This window comes from Oxyura jamaicensis, chromosome 1 (assembly GCF_011077185.1).
Source record: "Oxyura jamaicensis isolate SHBP4307 breed ruddy duck chromosome 1, BPBGC_Ojam_1.0, whole genome shotgun sequence".
NCBI lineage: Eukaryota > Metazoa > Chordata > Aves > Anseriformes > Anatidae > Oxyura > Oxyura jamaicensis.
Window position 1 is genome coordinate 140,946,842 of NC_048893.1, and position 14,214 is coordinate 140,961,055.

General features: G+C 43.3%; 1 protein-coding gene across 1 annotated transcript in view; it reads right to left on the reverse strand.

The window, feature by feature from the left end:
• Positions 1-2,138, reverse strand: part of EDAR (ectodysplasin A receptor) — a 69,102-nt gene extending 66,964 nt beyond the window's left edge. The window contains exon 1 of the mRNA XM_035317086.1: positions 1,869-2,138. The gene's annotated coding sequence lies outside the window, so the exon portion shown is untranslated. The remainder of the gene's footprint in view (positions 1-1,868) is intronic.
• Between the last annotated feature and the right edge of the window lie 12,076 nt (positions 2,139-14,214).

Genomic DNA, 14,214 nt, shown 5'->3' on the forward strand with positions numbered 1-14,214 from the left:
AAAGAAAAAGAAAAAGAAAAAGAAAAAGAAAAAGAAAAAGAAAAAGAAAAAGAAAAAGAAAGAAAGAAAAAGAAAGAAAAAGAAAGAAAAAGAAAAAGAAAAAGAAAGAAAAAAGTTGTCTCTTTCTGTGCACATTTGCATTCTCATCTGAGCTCTTTGATGAATTCAGACTACATTTTTATGAACACCAACACAATCATGTCATACCATGCAGGCCAAAAGAGCTGGGCCAAGTTTTGGTAACTGTTTTTCTTGTCAGTTATCTCCAATGGGATTGCGTTCATGGGGGCTTACCTGAAGGAGAAATTGTTCCCACCAAGTGGTGTGGCGCCAACCTGGCTGCTGCTGAAAATAATGTATTTCCTTCATTTGTTTGGTTTTGTTTCATTTCATTTCAAAATTAGTTTCTTATTGGTGTTGCTCTTCAATAGAGGATACTGACACTTTATATTCTTTTCACTTTCCACTTAGACATTTATGACAGAAAAGAAGGAAGGACTGAGTAATCCTGAACGTAGTCATTGGGTTTGACACCATTTTGCAAAGTGACATTGATTTATTTTTAAAATGCATGATCTCCCATGATTTTTCTCATAGAGATGCCACAGAGTTCAAACATTTGCCCAAAATGTTTCGAGATCCATCACACACAATTGCAGTGTACAACATTGTCTCTCTCCTCTTCTATAGAGGAGTGGCAGCAGTAGCCATAGGCCTCACCTATTGCAACAAACAGCAGCCGTGGGTGTGAAAGCTTTCCTTGTAGCTGGAGGCGTATAAAGTGGTTTTGGGTGGCACCCCAAGCAGGCACTGATCACTAAGCTCCTTGGTACCATTGCACTAGATGATGAGCTCAGCCTTCATCCCACGGGGAACACATCTGAAGTGCTACCTAGTGCCCCTCTGTGTATTGTCTAAAGCACCACAGCTTGTAAAAATGAAAACACACTTTCTCTTAGTCATGCAAGCTGCCTTTTTGCGAATCCACAGCATCAATGCTGTAGTCATGGCAGCAGCAGCTAAAACAACCGGCTCGGTACCAGTAATGGTCGTAGTCATACAAGGCTCAGGCAGGCCGCTTGGCTCTGCTGCTGGGGTAGGTTCTGCAGCCCAGGCTGAGCTCTCTGCTCCTGCAGAGGTAGCTGAGATGGGCATTTCAAAGCTGCTCGGGTACCACGAGTACAGTGCACAGTGCTCGGAGCGCATGGCAATGGCACTGCCACCCAGGTGCTCCCGGGAACCCGCTTTCCTCTCCAGACCTCAGTTCCACAGCACTCTTACAGCAAGGCCGAGGAAGCAGGGAAAATAAAAATCAGCATGCTACAAACATGTATTCACATGTATATGCAGTCAGCCTCAGCGCTGCCAATGCTGTGGTAGCTGGTTGTAATTTCCAATGTGCAATAACAGTCTGAACTGCACAGGCAAATTAGTTCGCAGTGTTAACAGGAAACCCCACACAGCAGCCCCCCTATCCTCTGGAGAAATGCGTACTTCCACTCCAGTAAAAAGATCTGCTGGACCCACTGGTGTTTGTGAACTGGCCAGAATATCAAAATTTCTCATAATAAGTAAATCTAAAGCACATTCAAAGCGAGGAAACTTTCAATGAAAGGCACTACCACGACCTCCAGCTATTAACCGAAGATGCTACCAAGACCTCCAGCTACTTTCTGGCACTCACAGAAAAACGCAGCTCTTCAGTTTAGTGCCGGGAGCAGAAAAACTCACAGAACAGTAGATCTTGTTCAAACAAAACCTAAACCCGACACGATTCCCAGTAACAGCCCCCAGTGACAGAGCAGCTCCTGCCCCAGAGCCGCTCCAGCCCTGGGCAATGGTGGCAAACGCGCTCGACGCAAGCCTACCTCGCACAGATGGGGTCACCACCGCCGAATCCCGGAGAGGTCCTCCTGCGGCCGCAGGGCTTGAGGTGACCACTTGGATGGGCTCTCACAGGTGCCAAGGCTCGGGCACAGCCAGCGCGCACGTCCTCTCCTCGCAGAGCTTGTCATGAATGTCCCCAACTCGATCCCAGGGATCTCCAAACCACCGAAGCCCTCAGCTCTGTCGGCCCGGCGCTGCCTTCGCAGGCTCGGAGGGCTTCCCAAGAACTTCTCCTTTCCTGCTTGCTCTCTGCTGGGGAAGTTTTGCAAACTGCCAGGAGCGGGAGAGGGCTCCGCTCTCTGAGGAAACTCGCCTACCCCACCTAGAGGTGCAGGACGAGGAGGCGCCGAGCATCCCCTGCCTGCCTGCCTTCCCTCTCGGGCTGTATTTAGATTTTACTTGTGAGTAGCCAAAAACAAACAAACAAACAAACAAAAAACTTCTGGCAGCCTGGACTTGGAAAAGAGAGTGCAGAGCCTGGGATGTGGAGCAGAGGGACATTTCTGGGAAAGTGCAGGGAATGGAACGAGGGGGAAATGTGCTGATTGAACTGGTTTCCATCTGCAAATACTGGCCTGACAAAATCAAACCATTCTGCACAAACACCTTGATTTTGAGGGAATTTGGGACTCACAAAGGTTTCCCATCCTCACTTTCCTGCCCCGCAGCAACAGGTTTGGGACCCCCAGACTTCCTGCAGGACTCCATCACAGGACAGCCTGGGAGACCCCAAGAATCACTGGGTCCCCCGGAGCTGTGTGCAGCTCACAGCACACACAGCTCCCCTCTGCTTTTATAAAATTCTAAAATAATGATATTGATTGAAAATGTCACAGCTACCTTTCTGAACTACTGATTCATTTCTTCCAAGGAAAACCAAAAATATTCTTACTATGTTAAAGTTTTCTGCAGGCTGCAAATTCAGGCTGTCAGCCAGCTGTGCTTAAGGGAATGCCTGTTATTTCTGCAGAGACAGTGTTCCCTACAATCAGAAAATGTGAAATAGCCTAGTTAGATAACGTTATTTAACACTGAAGTGAAAATAAGCTTAAAACAAGAACCAGCCAACCAAAAAACACCTGCAAATGACTTGAGTGCAACTACCGCAGTTAACTCAGAGGTTGTGAAGGAGAAACACGTCAACATCACAACTATTTTTGTGAGATTCCAATACCTACTGTAGAAAGCTGACAGTGTTTGGTAGACCAGTGGAAAATATTTCTCAAAGGAAACCTTTCACCAACGTGGGGATACAAGATTCATAAAATCTGGATTGTAGTATATGCTGTTCTTATAACTACACAGCTGACCTGACTGTCACCATTCTGGTGGGCATCAAAAACGGGTGCACTTGTTCTTGTCTAACACATACCAAACCCTATGTTATGAATCAATAAGCATTAAATTACAATTGGGCATCTTTTCATTTTATTAACTAACTTTATTAATTATTTAATTCAATTTAATGGTTCCAGTTGTCAAAGACTGACCCTAGAGCTGTATTGCAGGTGGCTTTCTTCTTACCTGCACGGAATAAGATCTTATGGATGATATCATGATGACACAGATAGAACATGGCTAAGCCTGGCTGATCTTCCAAGGGGGTTGTTTCTCTGAGCAGAAGGTGAATTGTTCCTGGATTTAGTTCCTTGTTAAGATGAGCTTAGATGAGAGGCAAAGATGAATGCAGGAATACCTGAGCAGGGCAGGTTAACTGGAAATGATGCAAAATTAGGAAAAAGGTTGCCTCCCTACGGTCCACAGGATACATCCTTTCCTGAGAAGAAACAAAAGTAGCAGGACCATGAAAATCAGAAGAAGATTTGGAGCAAAAGACAGAAGGAGCATGGTAGGTTTTTAGCCTTGTTTCCTCTGGAAATAAGGTTCATGTTCTCAGCATTTGTGTCCTCCTAAAACCTTTTGAAACTACTGACCAACAAAGATATGTCCTCAGAAGTCTGTAACAATAAGCAGCTGGTTAAAGACAGTTGTCCCCAGTTTGTTGCCCAGATTAGGGGAAAGCAGCATGTGAGCACACCTTATGAGAAAGCAGCAAATCCACGTGGAACAAGACCTCACATATTCCCCAGCCACCCAAAAAGCATACAACTTAGACCACACTAGTCAGTCAACCCACAGGACACAAACCTGTAGGAAATCAGGATTCATCGGTTACAGGACTTCTGTAGAATTTTTTTTTTTCTGAGAATGGTTTATCACATTGGGGTCTGAGAGGCAACAGAGGATTTTATGTTTTATACATTTAGCCTAAATTATGTTAATTTTAATTCTTCTGTTTCTCCAAGGCTTCTAAGCAGAAGGAAATCAAAAACCGCAACCACAATGTGCTCTCAGCTGCTTAACAGCCCTGCTGATCTCAGGGCAAGAAGGGCATGCCCAGGGTAAAATCCCAGTGCAATACACATGCCCGAGGTCCTGCCTCTCAGCAGACTCCCTGTGGCTCGGTCTGGAAGTCCACATCCCACCGGAACCCAAAGCCAGCCCAGCGGGCATGCTCAGCAGGGGTGCCAAGTGTGTACCTTTCACAGTGATGAAGAGCTGTGTGTTAAAAAAGCTCATCTTCTGCTGATCCACTCACAACTGAAAAGCATGTATGAAAGAAAAAGAGCTAGTTTTGTTAAAAGGTCTCCGAAATGAGAGCATTTTTTAAAGTTGTCACACTAATGCCTCTCAGCCTGGGTATCAGCCCCCTTCAGCCCCTGTGACATCCACATGTGTCCTCTTACTTTCTCTGACACATCTGAGATCCTCACCCTGAGCACCCAGCTGGAACAGGGGAGGACTTTCAAGCATCAGAGCCAAATAAGTGTATGAGGCCACAACAAAGGAAGGTAGGGAGGGCTGGTCTGTGATAACCTAAGGGCTGAGCCATCTGGACTGGTGAAGCTTCTTACTGCTTACATTTCCTATCATGCTGAAGGGCTCTGTGGGACAAAGGTATCTGTTGTCACATAAGTGCCCTTCCTCCCTACCCTCAATCATGTCAGAGGCAGCACAAGGGAAGAACATATCACTATAATATTCCTTAGGTTCATTTAAAGGGCCCATATCTTCCAACAAGCCACAGGAGAGGGAAGGGGGGCATGAAAAGTGCCTGCACTACATGTATAAAACAGACAATATTATTGCCTTGTGTCTTGTGCTCCCCAGTACAAGAGAAACGTAGAACTCCCTGAGAAGGTCCATCACAGAGCCATGAAGATGGTTAAGTGAGTGGAGTATCTGTCTTATGAGGAAAGAGAAAGTGAGCTGGGCCTGTTTAGCCTAGAGAAGAGGCGATTGAGAGGGGATTTTATCAACCTCTACAAATAACTGAGGGGACAATGTAAAGAGGATGGGGCCAAATTCTTCTCAGTGGTGGCCAGTAATGGGTCAGGGTGTAATGGGTATAAATTGAACCACAGGAGGTTTCATTGCCATATGAGGAATAAGTTTACAGTTCGGGTGGCAAAGCACTGGAACAGGATGCCCTGAGAGGTTGTGGAGTCTCCTTCTTTGGAGATATTCAAAACCCACCTGGATGCTATCCTGTGTAACATGCTCTAGGTGACTCTTCTTGAGGAGGGGGGTTGGACTAGATGATCTCTGGAGGTTCCTTCCAACCTCAACCATTCTGATATTCTGTGTTTTTCCTGCTGTCATCAACTAAGTAAGGCTGATGGGACTCTCCCTTTTTGTTGCTCCCTCTCCTTTTTCTGCAGGGGCTGGATTTCTCAAAGAAAGGAGAAGATCCTTTCTCCTTTTATAGTAGAAAAACATCTGTTTCATAACTAAAGATGAGCAGTCTAGAGAAGTTGTGATGTTCACCTTGAGGCAAAATACTGTAAGAAGGAAAAGTAATATAATTGAAGAGAACATCCTAGGAATGAAAAGGCAACACTTCTAGGGATGTACTCGATAAAAGGCCGCCTTCCCAGAACTTACAGTTATTTCCTCAAAACATAGAGTTGCTTCCATACATCTACAAAGGGCTTCCATCTTCCATCAATAGCCCACCTGCTGCGAAAGCCAATCCCGCTGTTGTTAAACTGATGACTACACGTGAATCTGCTCAAGCAAAACTTCTAATCCTCTTTTTTTTTTTTTTTTTTTTTTTTTTTCCCTTCAAAATCCACATGGTCACCTCAGTCACTCTTGTTGCAATACTCAGCTCCACTCTCAGCCCTTCTCCCCCACATTTCCTAACTCCGTGTAGTTGGCAAATAGGTTCTGCTCTTAACCAGTTCTCTCTTCTGCCCACGAACCATAGTATTCCTTTCAGCTGCTGCATTTTTTTTAATTAGGTCTGAGGAAATATACATGGGTTTCAGTTTGTGTAGAGGCTGTCCTGGAAAAGGTTTCTTACAGCCAGACAGGGCTTGGTTTGTCCCAAACAACATCTCTCAGACACTCTTCTAATTTTATGGACTCCTTTTTTCACTTGTCTTATTACAAGATCTCAGCCTTACAGGTATCAGGGAACTGGAGCTGATGACTAATAGTCACAAAATTCTAGGAAACATTTGGAGACCTTCTTCCAAATCATTAGGCAGACTCTTCCAGCCTTAAACAAGCTTAACACTTTTCTGACTTTCAGAGTTGCATCATTCTACAAGGAAGGCAACAAGCATCCGAAAATTATGAAGCAATTAGCTTAGCTCCAACACCAACAGTAACCATGCTGTTGTGTTTGTAATACATATTTGAAATAATTTACATCATATTTCTGTGCCTCCTAGAATGTATGTAATTAACAAATGTATTAATTGTGACTACTTTCCTAGAAATATACATACAAACTGCCCTTTGCACTGTCGCTGAGAGAGAACACTTTATATGCCACAGGAAATTTTCTGCACCTTCTTTCCAAAACTCATATGGCTTTGGAGAAAACAGAAGAATGGGTCCAAAGACAACCCTTTCTTAAATGTAAAAAAAAAAAAAAAAAAAAAAGACAAGACAAGAGAGGGAAGAAGATAGAGTAGAGTCAAGTTGAGAAGTTAGAATCACAGAATTGTAGGGGTTGGAAGGGACCTCAAGAGATCATCAGGTCCAACTCCCCTGCCAAAGCAGGTTCCCTAGAGCAGGTTGTCCAGGCAGGCGTCCAGATGGGCCTTGAATTTCTCCATAGAAGGAGACTCCACAACCTCCCTGGGCAGCCTGTTCCAGTGCTCTGTCACCCTTACTGTGAAGAAATTCTTTCACATGATGGTGCAGGGCTTGGGAGGAGCCGCCGCCACCTTGATCCTGGGCACTGCCATCTTGTGGGTGGGTGCAGCCACCAGGCTATACCAGCTAGCATGGGGCCAAGTCAGTAATAATAGAAGAAAAATAATAATTGGAGCAGAATGTGGCCCTCATAATCCATGAGGAAATGGTTGGCGACCTGCTACAGCACTTAGATGTATGCAGGTCGATGGGGCCGGATGGGATCCTCCCGAGGGTACTGCGAGAACTGCTGGAAGAGCTGGCCAAGCCGCTTTCCATCATTTATCGGCAGTCCTGGCTATCGGGGGTGGTCCCAGTCGCCTGGCGGCTAGCAAATGAGACGCCCATCTACAAGAAGGGCCAGAAGGTGGACCCTGGAAACTATAGGCCTGTTAGTTCGACCTCAGTGTCAGGGAAGCTCATGGAGCAGATTATCTTGGGTGTCATCATGCGGCAGTTGCAGGGCAAGCAGGTGACCAGGCCCAGTCAGCATGGGTTTATGAAAGGCAGATCCTGCTTGACGAACCCGATCTCCTTCTATGACAAAGTGACTCACTTGGTGGATGAAGGAAAGGCTGTGGATGTGATCTGCCTTGACTTCGGTAAGGCTTTTGACACCGTTTCCCACAGCATTCTCCTCAGGAAACTGGCTGCTCTTGGCTTGGATTGGTGTACGCTTCATTGGGTTAAAAACCGTCTGGATAGCTGGGCCCAAAGAGTCGGGATGAATGGAGTTAAATCCAGCTGGAGGCCGGTCACTAGTGGAGTCCCCCAGGGCTCAGTACTAGAACCAGTTCTCTTTAATATCTTTATCAATGATCTGGATCATCGATAAGGGGATCAAGTGCACCCTCAGCAAGTTTGCAGATGACACCAAGTTAGATGCGTGTGCTGATCTGCTTGAGGGTAGGAAGGCTCTGCAGGAGGATCTGGATAGGCTGGACCGATGCGCCGAGGCCAGTGGTATGAAGTTCAACAAGGCCAAGTGCCGGGTCCTGCACCTGGGGCACAACAACCCCAAACAGAGCTACAGGTTGGGAGATGTGTGGTTAGAAAGCTGCCTGGCAGAGAAGGACCTGGGAGTATTGGTTGACAGTCAGCTGAATATGAGCCAGCAGTGTGCTCAGGCAGCCAAGAAGGCCAGCAGCATCCTGGCTTGTATCAGAAACAGTGTGGCCAGCAGGACTAGGAAGGTATTGTCCCCCTGTACTCAGCTCTGGTGGGGTTGCACCTTGAGTACTGCGTTCAGTTTTGGGCCCCTCGCTACAAGAAGGACATGGAGGTGCTCGAGCGAGTCCAGAGAAGGGCTACGAAGCTGGTGAAGGGTCTGGAGAACAAGTCTTACGAGGAGCGGCTGAGGGAGCTGGGCTTGTTCAGCCTGGAGAAGAGGAGGCTCAGGGGTGACCTTATAGCACTCTACAGGTACCTTAAAGGAGGCTGTAGTGAGGTAGGGATTGGTCTGTTATCCCATGTGCACGGTGATAGGACTAGGGGAATGGGCTAAAGTTGCACCAGGGGAGGTTTAGGTTGGATCTTAGGAAGAACTTCTTTACAAAAAGGGTTGTTAGGCATTGGAATGGACTGCCCAGGGAAGTCGTTGAGTCACCATCCCTGGAGGTCTTTAAAAGACGTTTAGATGTAGAGCTTAGTGACATGGTTTAGTGGAGGACTTGTTAGTTTTGGGTCAGAGGTTGATCTTGGAGGTCTCTTCCAACCTAGATGATTCTGTGATTCTGTTCTGTGATTCTGGAGTTTCCTGTGATCCATTTTGTGGCCATTGCCCCTTGTCCTGTCCCCACAAACCACTGAAAAGAGGTTGGCCAAATCCCTCTGTCTCCCACCCTTAAGATATTTGTAAACATTAATAATATCCCCTCTCAGTCTTCTTTTCTCAAGGCTGAACAGACCCAGGTCTCTCAGCCTTTCCTCATAGGAAAGATGCTCCAGACCCTGTATCATCTTTGTGGCCCTCCGCTGGACTCTTTCCAGGAGATCCCTGTCTTTTTTGTCTTTAGCTTTAAATAGAGTACAGGACAGTTGAAATATGATGCTGTAGGAGTTTGTATTAATTAAAAATACACTTAAGAGGCCTCTTACTGCATGACAGATGCCTATTAGAGTTTTGTTATTGATTTAAATAAAAAAATTGGACAGTAGGACAGTTGGACAGTCAGTAGTTACAGCTCTTTTAAGCTAGACCTTAGCTATAAAATTTTAAAGTAGGGATCACTGTATATTTACTGGATTTGTAGATTCATTGTCTATGGTATCTTTGTTCACATGCATTGTTTTGTCTTTAAGTTTTTCACCTCTGCCTATGGATCCTGTCTACGTATTGACATTGACTATATATTTACTGACATAAAATTATTTGCCTTACCAAAGCCTTTCCATATTGTTTCATTTAGTTTTGTTACATGATACATGTTCTATACATGTGCCAAACCATTGGTTTCTTTTTCTTTTCACATTTATATTTCTAAAACTTTGTTGAGTTTTGTGAGTTTTTATCATTTTGGGAGAAGGAGAACTATGTGTATTAAATAACATAAATCTCTGATGCTTTTGAATTTGTTATTTGTTGTTCCAAATTTTCAGGGTACTGTGAGATATTTCTTCCATTTTTAATCTTTGACATTCTTGCCTATCTTATTAAATTTCAGATTTTCTCTGCTGAAGTTGTCCAACACAGAAGATGCCAATGTCAGACATTTCCCTTATCACACTATCCTCTATGGGAGCCCTTAGGATATGTATATATTCAGTATAAGTTATGCACCCTTACAAACATGCTGACACTGTCCAAAATCAACGAGCCAATGTGACCTGACCTTGTACTTTACCTTTTCAAAACCGTCCAATTTTATCAGTACGTCTATCTTCAATATCAAATTGTCAGAGACAATAACAGTCCTGAAAAGTCAAACTGTACTTTCCTTACTTTCCTTATCTACATGAGAAGACGGAATAATTTTGCCTGTGCTAGTATTTAGCTAAATCTTTCATAAGGAAACCTTAGTATAACCCAAATTTTGACTTTAGGACTTAAATTTTGGAGGAAAGAAAATTTGTAGTTTGCTTTTTGCTACAGTCTACACCAATCTGAGAGAGCTGAGTCTCTGAAAATTGCTGTTTGCATTTACACAATGAAAAGGGAATTATTCAATACTCCAAACAGTGAATGTGCTCCAACACTGGAAATTGGACAAACTTTTTTTGCCTATAATTATTTATTTTAAGTGCTATTGGCACTGTAGTAGCAATCTGAAAGGGAGAAATCTTACTATGCTTTTAATGGCCTGTCTCTGGTACATAGGAGGATACAGGAGCTAGGAAGAAACTTGAATGGGAGAGTGAAGGGAGAAGAAGAAAGAAGGAAAGAAAAAGAGCAATAATTATGTTGGAGAGAACAAAGAAGAGAAGGGAACAATGACATGCTAAAAGAATGGGAACATTAGCATAAAAAGGGGAGAAGGTGATATGAATTAGCAAGAAAAAACAAAGTGAGGTAAATATTGCAGAGGGAGAGAAAACTGGGAGTGACCAAAGGTTAATAGAATTTCAGATGATGGATGTTTATTTATTTATTTTTCTTTTTATATCTGAAATTAAAACTTGAAAGTTTCTTGGGTCTGTATGTATACCCATGGATGGACACACAGGTGCCCAGATACAGGCTTGTGAGGGAAAGAAGGGACATACATGCTAAGAGACCAGAATTAAACTTGCAAAGCCAGAATTTTAGGAATGCCTACAATGAAGGTTGCCTGTGCAACCTTAATCCCTAGACACTGGATGTACACCTGCCTCAGTCAGTGCACATTGAATAGGTAGCTCTTTCAGCAGTCCTTTTTTTCTTCCATATGCAATGTGTAAGCACAAACATTATTAATGACACAACAGCAAGCCCTGCTACACATGTATTAACTTTCTTATGGAGGTTGCCAAGATATTATGGATGTCTCTTGTAAAACACTCAGTATGCTACAGCTTTACAAGGAATATTGATTTTATCTTCAGCTGTTGTCTGAAAAGGGTGGTGTTAGCCTGATTTAATAGAAAAGGGAGGGAGACAGAGGAGAAATTATTATCAAATATGCCCAATAATTTCAGATGTCTGATTTCAAATGTCTCAGGTCTGATTTTTTTTGGGCCACATCACAGTGTACAGAACTTGATATATTCCAGAATAGCTTGCAGTGGCTTCAATAGCAGCCAGCACAAGCACTAAGTGCTCTGTCAGGCCTATATTGCATATGCCATGGGATAGCAAGGCTGTGAGTCCCTGAACAAGGTTGAACCAGAGTCAGAGCATCCAGGACAGAGTCCAGCTGCCCGAAAGATAAAAATGCTGCTTATCCCACTGGATCCCTTTGCCTCTGCCATTGACAGTTCCTGTGACTAGGAGTTTCATTCCTTCAACCATTTTGGCAGATGAAACAAAGTCTAGTTGAAAACACAGTACATTGCCAAATAATTAAACAGAATACTGTAGTTGGTACTTGAAAAATAATTTCAGTAACTCTTTAAATTCAGTCCTGGATACCTAATTCCACTTTATCTTGTGTAACCCCTGCCAGTCAGGCAGATTTAGTCTCCAGGACTGACACACTCCTCTGCTGACTTCCTACACTCAACTCACACATACCAAAAAAAATCAATAAGAGTCTAACAACCATGTTATTCAAAAATGCTTTACTCTTTCTGATTATCTCAGCAAGAACAAGTATTCCTGTACGTACAGGTAACTAAAACCCTGGAGGACATCCAGCAGCTTCACACTTGATTGCTAGAGGAGTACTTATACTGAGCTCTCAACATTGAGCCAGCAATGTCTGCTTGCAGCCCAGAAAGCCAGCCATATCCTGGGATGCATCAAAGGAAGCATGGCCAGCAGTTCGAGGGAAGTGATTCTCCCCCTCTACTTTACTCTCGTGAGAACCCACTTGGAGTGCTGCATTCAGCTCTGGTGCACCCAGAACAAGAAGGACTTGGATCTGTTGTAGTGTGTCTGAGGAGGACCATGAGGATGATCACAGGGCTGGAGCACCTCTTCTATGAAGACAGGCTGAGAGAGTTGGGGGTTGTTCAGTGTGGAGAAGAGAAGGCTCCGGGGATATATAGTGGCCTTCCAGTACCTAAAGAGGGCCTACAGGAAAAATGGAAGGGACTTTTTACAAGGGCATGTAGTGACAGGACAAGGAGGAATCTCTTTATACTGAAAGGAAGTAGATTTAGATTAGATATGAGGAAGAAATTCTTCACTCAGAAGGTGGTCAGTCTCAAGTAGAATAGGTTGCCCAGAGAAGCTGTGGATGTCCCATCCCAGGAGGTGTTCAAGGCCAGGCTGGATGGGGCTTTGGGCAACCTGGTCTGATGGGAGGTGTCCCTGCCTATGGCGGGGGAGGGGGTAGAATGAGATGATCTTTAAGGTTCCTTCCAACCCAATCCATTCTATGATTCTATGATTATCTGTTGTTTTTAAGTAGCACAAATAATACATTTCTTTTATTGCGATAATTTACAACGTCAAGACACAAAGCCAAGAAGTAGTAAGGATTGGAGATGCCTAAATGATGAACTGACCCGTCTGGTAGCCTCCACTTTTGATGGATCAGGCTGCAACCCTCAGAAGTTATCTGAAACTTGAACTGACCACAGCAAACCCTGCCACCAGGCAAGAAGAGTTCTCACCAGTGTAATGAAATGCACTTTTCACTGTTACTTAAGGGGAATTATGTGAAGGGAAGTCATTAGTAAACATTTATCGTCTTCAAATAGCTATAGTATACTAAGGTCATTTAGCCACTTAAAAAGTGAATTAACCTGTGAGATTTACTTGTAGATATTTCAAGCATGCACTGAGCCTGTAAACAGCTTGCATTTGGAATAAACCTGGAGGCTCTCAGCTTGGAGTAAGCACTGAATAAAATACTGGAGCAATCTGCCTTTGAGGAATTGCTTAAAGGGGTAACTGGAACCATATTTAAAACATTTTCTATATTTTGGATGCTCGGAGTTTTTGAATATATAATAAATATATACTTGTGTTTTCAAGTATTGAGTTTTGAATCATTACTTTTACTTAATAAAATAGTAAAAACAAGGCAATGAAGAGCTTTGACCTATTATGTGTCTTTTAAACTGATGTTTCTAAATTGGTGGTGATTTGAGCCATTGGTTCAAACCCAAAGTCTAATTGAAGTTTGGGTCATAAAATTATGGGTAAAACTGACCACAATGGTATGGCAATTTGTCACTTAAATGGTGGGGAAAAACAAACAAACAACCAAACAAACAAAAACACAGGAAGAGGCTTAGTTCATAAGCCTGGCAAAACAAATGTCTAGGTCTGATAGAAAATCACATTGCATTCACTACCCAGCTAGTGTCCATGCCCTTTCTTCAGAGTCATGGAGTTTAAATTCACATCCCTGAAAATCAATTACACCTTCATTACTCTTCATACATGTAATACATCTTTAATCTAGGAAGGTTGTATTAAGAGGAAGTATTCAAGGTGCTTTTCCAAATATCCGTATATTTTGGCTTGTAGCACATTTTTCAAAGATATTGCAATGAATTTCCATTTTGTTTATAATTTCTTTCTTGGCAGATTATTTGCCTTCATGAACGTAGACGGATTGCAGATTTGATTAATATTTGAATACGGTGTTATATCACCTGTAATGTATGACTGCACTATATTACTAACCCTTCAAATACATAATAAATTCAAACTGTCAGCCGGTTAAAAAGAACAATTCCAGCCTTGTAATAATACTTCTGTATGAGTTCAGATGATTTAAGGCTAGCACGCAGTCAGGAGGCCCAGGTGGTTCCATCATCTGCATGTGAGCAATGCTACTCTCTGGCAGTCTTGTCTCCAAATACTCTTCTTGTTTCCATTTTAATGGTGAACTGCAAGGCTGTGGACCAGCTCAGAGGCAGATTTCACTTCTGTTTGTCCTGAAACAGTTCATTACCTCTCCACCTTGCTTTTAGGTCTTACAACATATTACCCAAACTGCTTGGGATTCTCTTGCAAAAGGAATCCAAAGCTTTTTCCAAGATTTTTACAATGCCAATTCTTGAGAAAATATCCTCAGGATAGAAGGT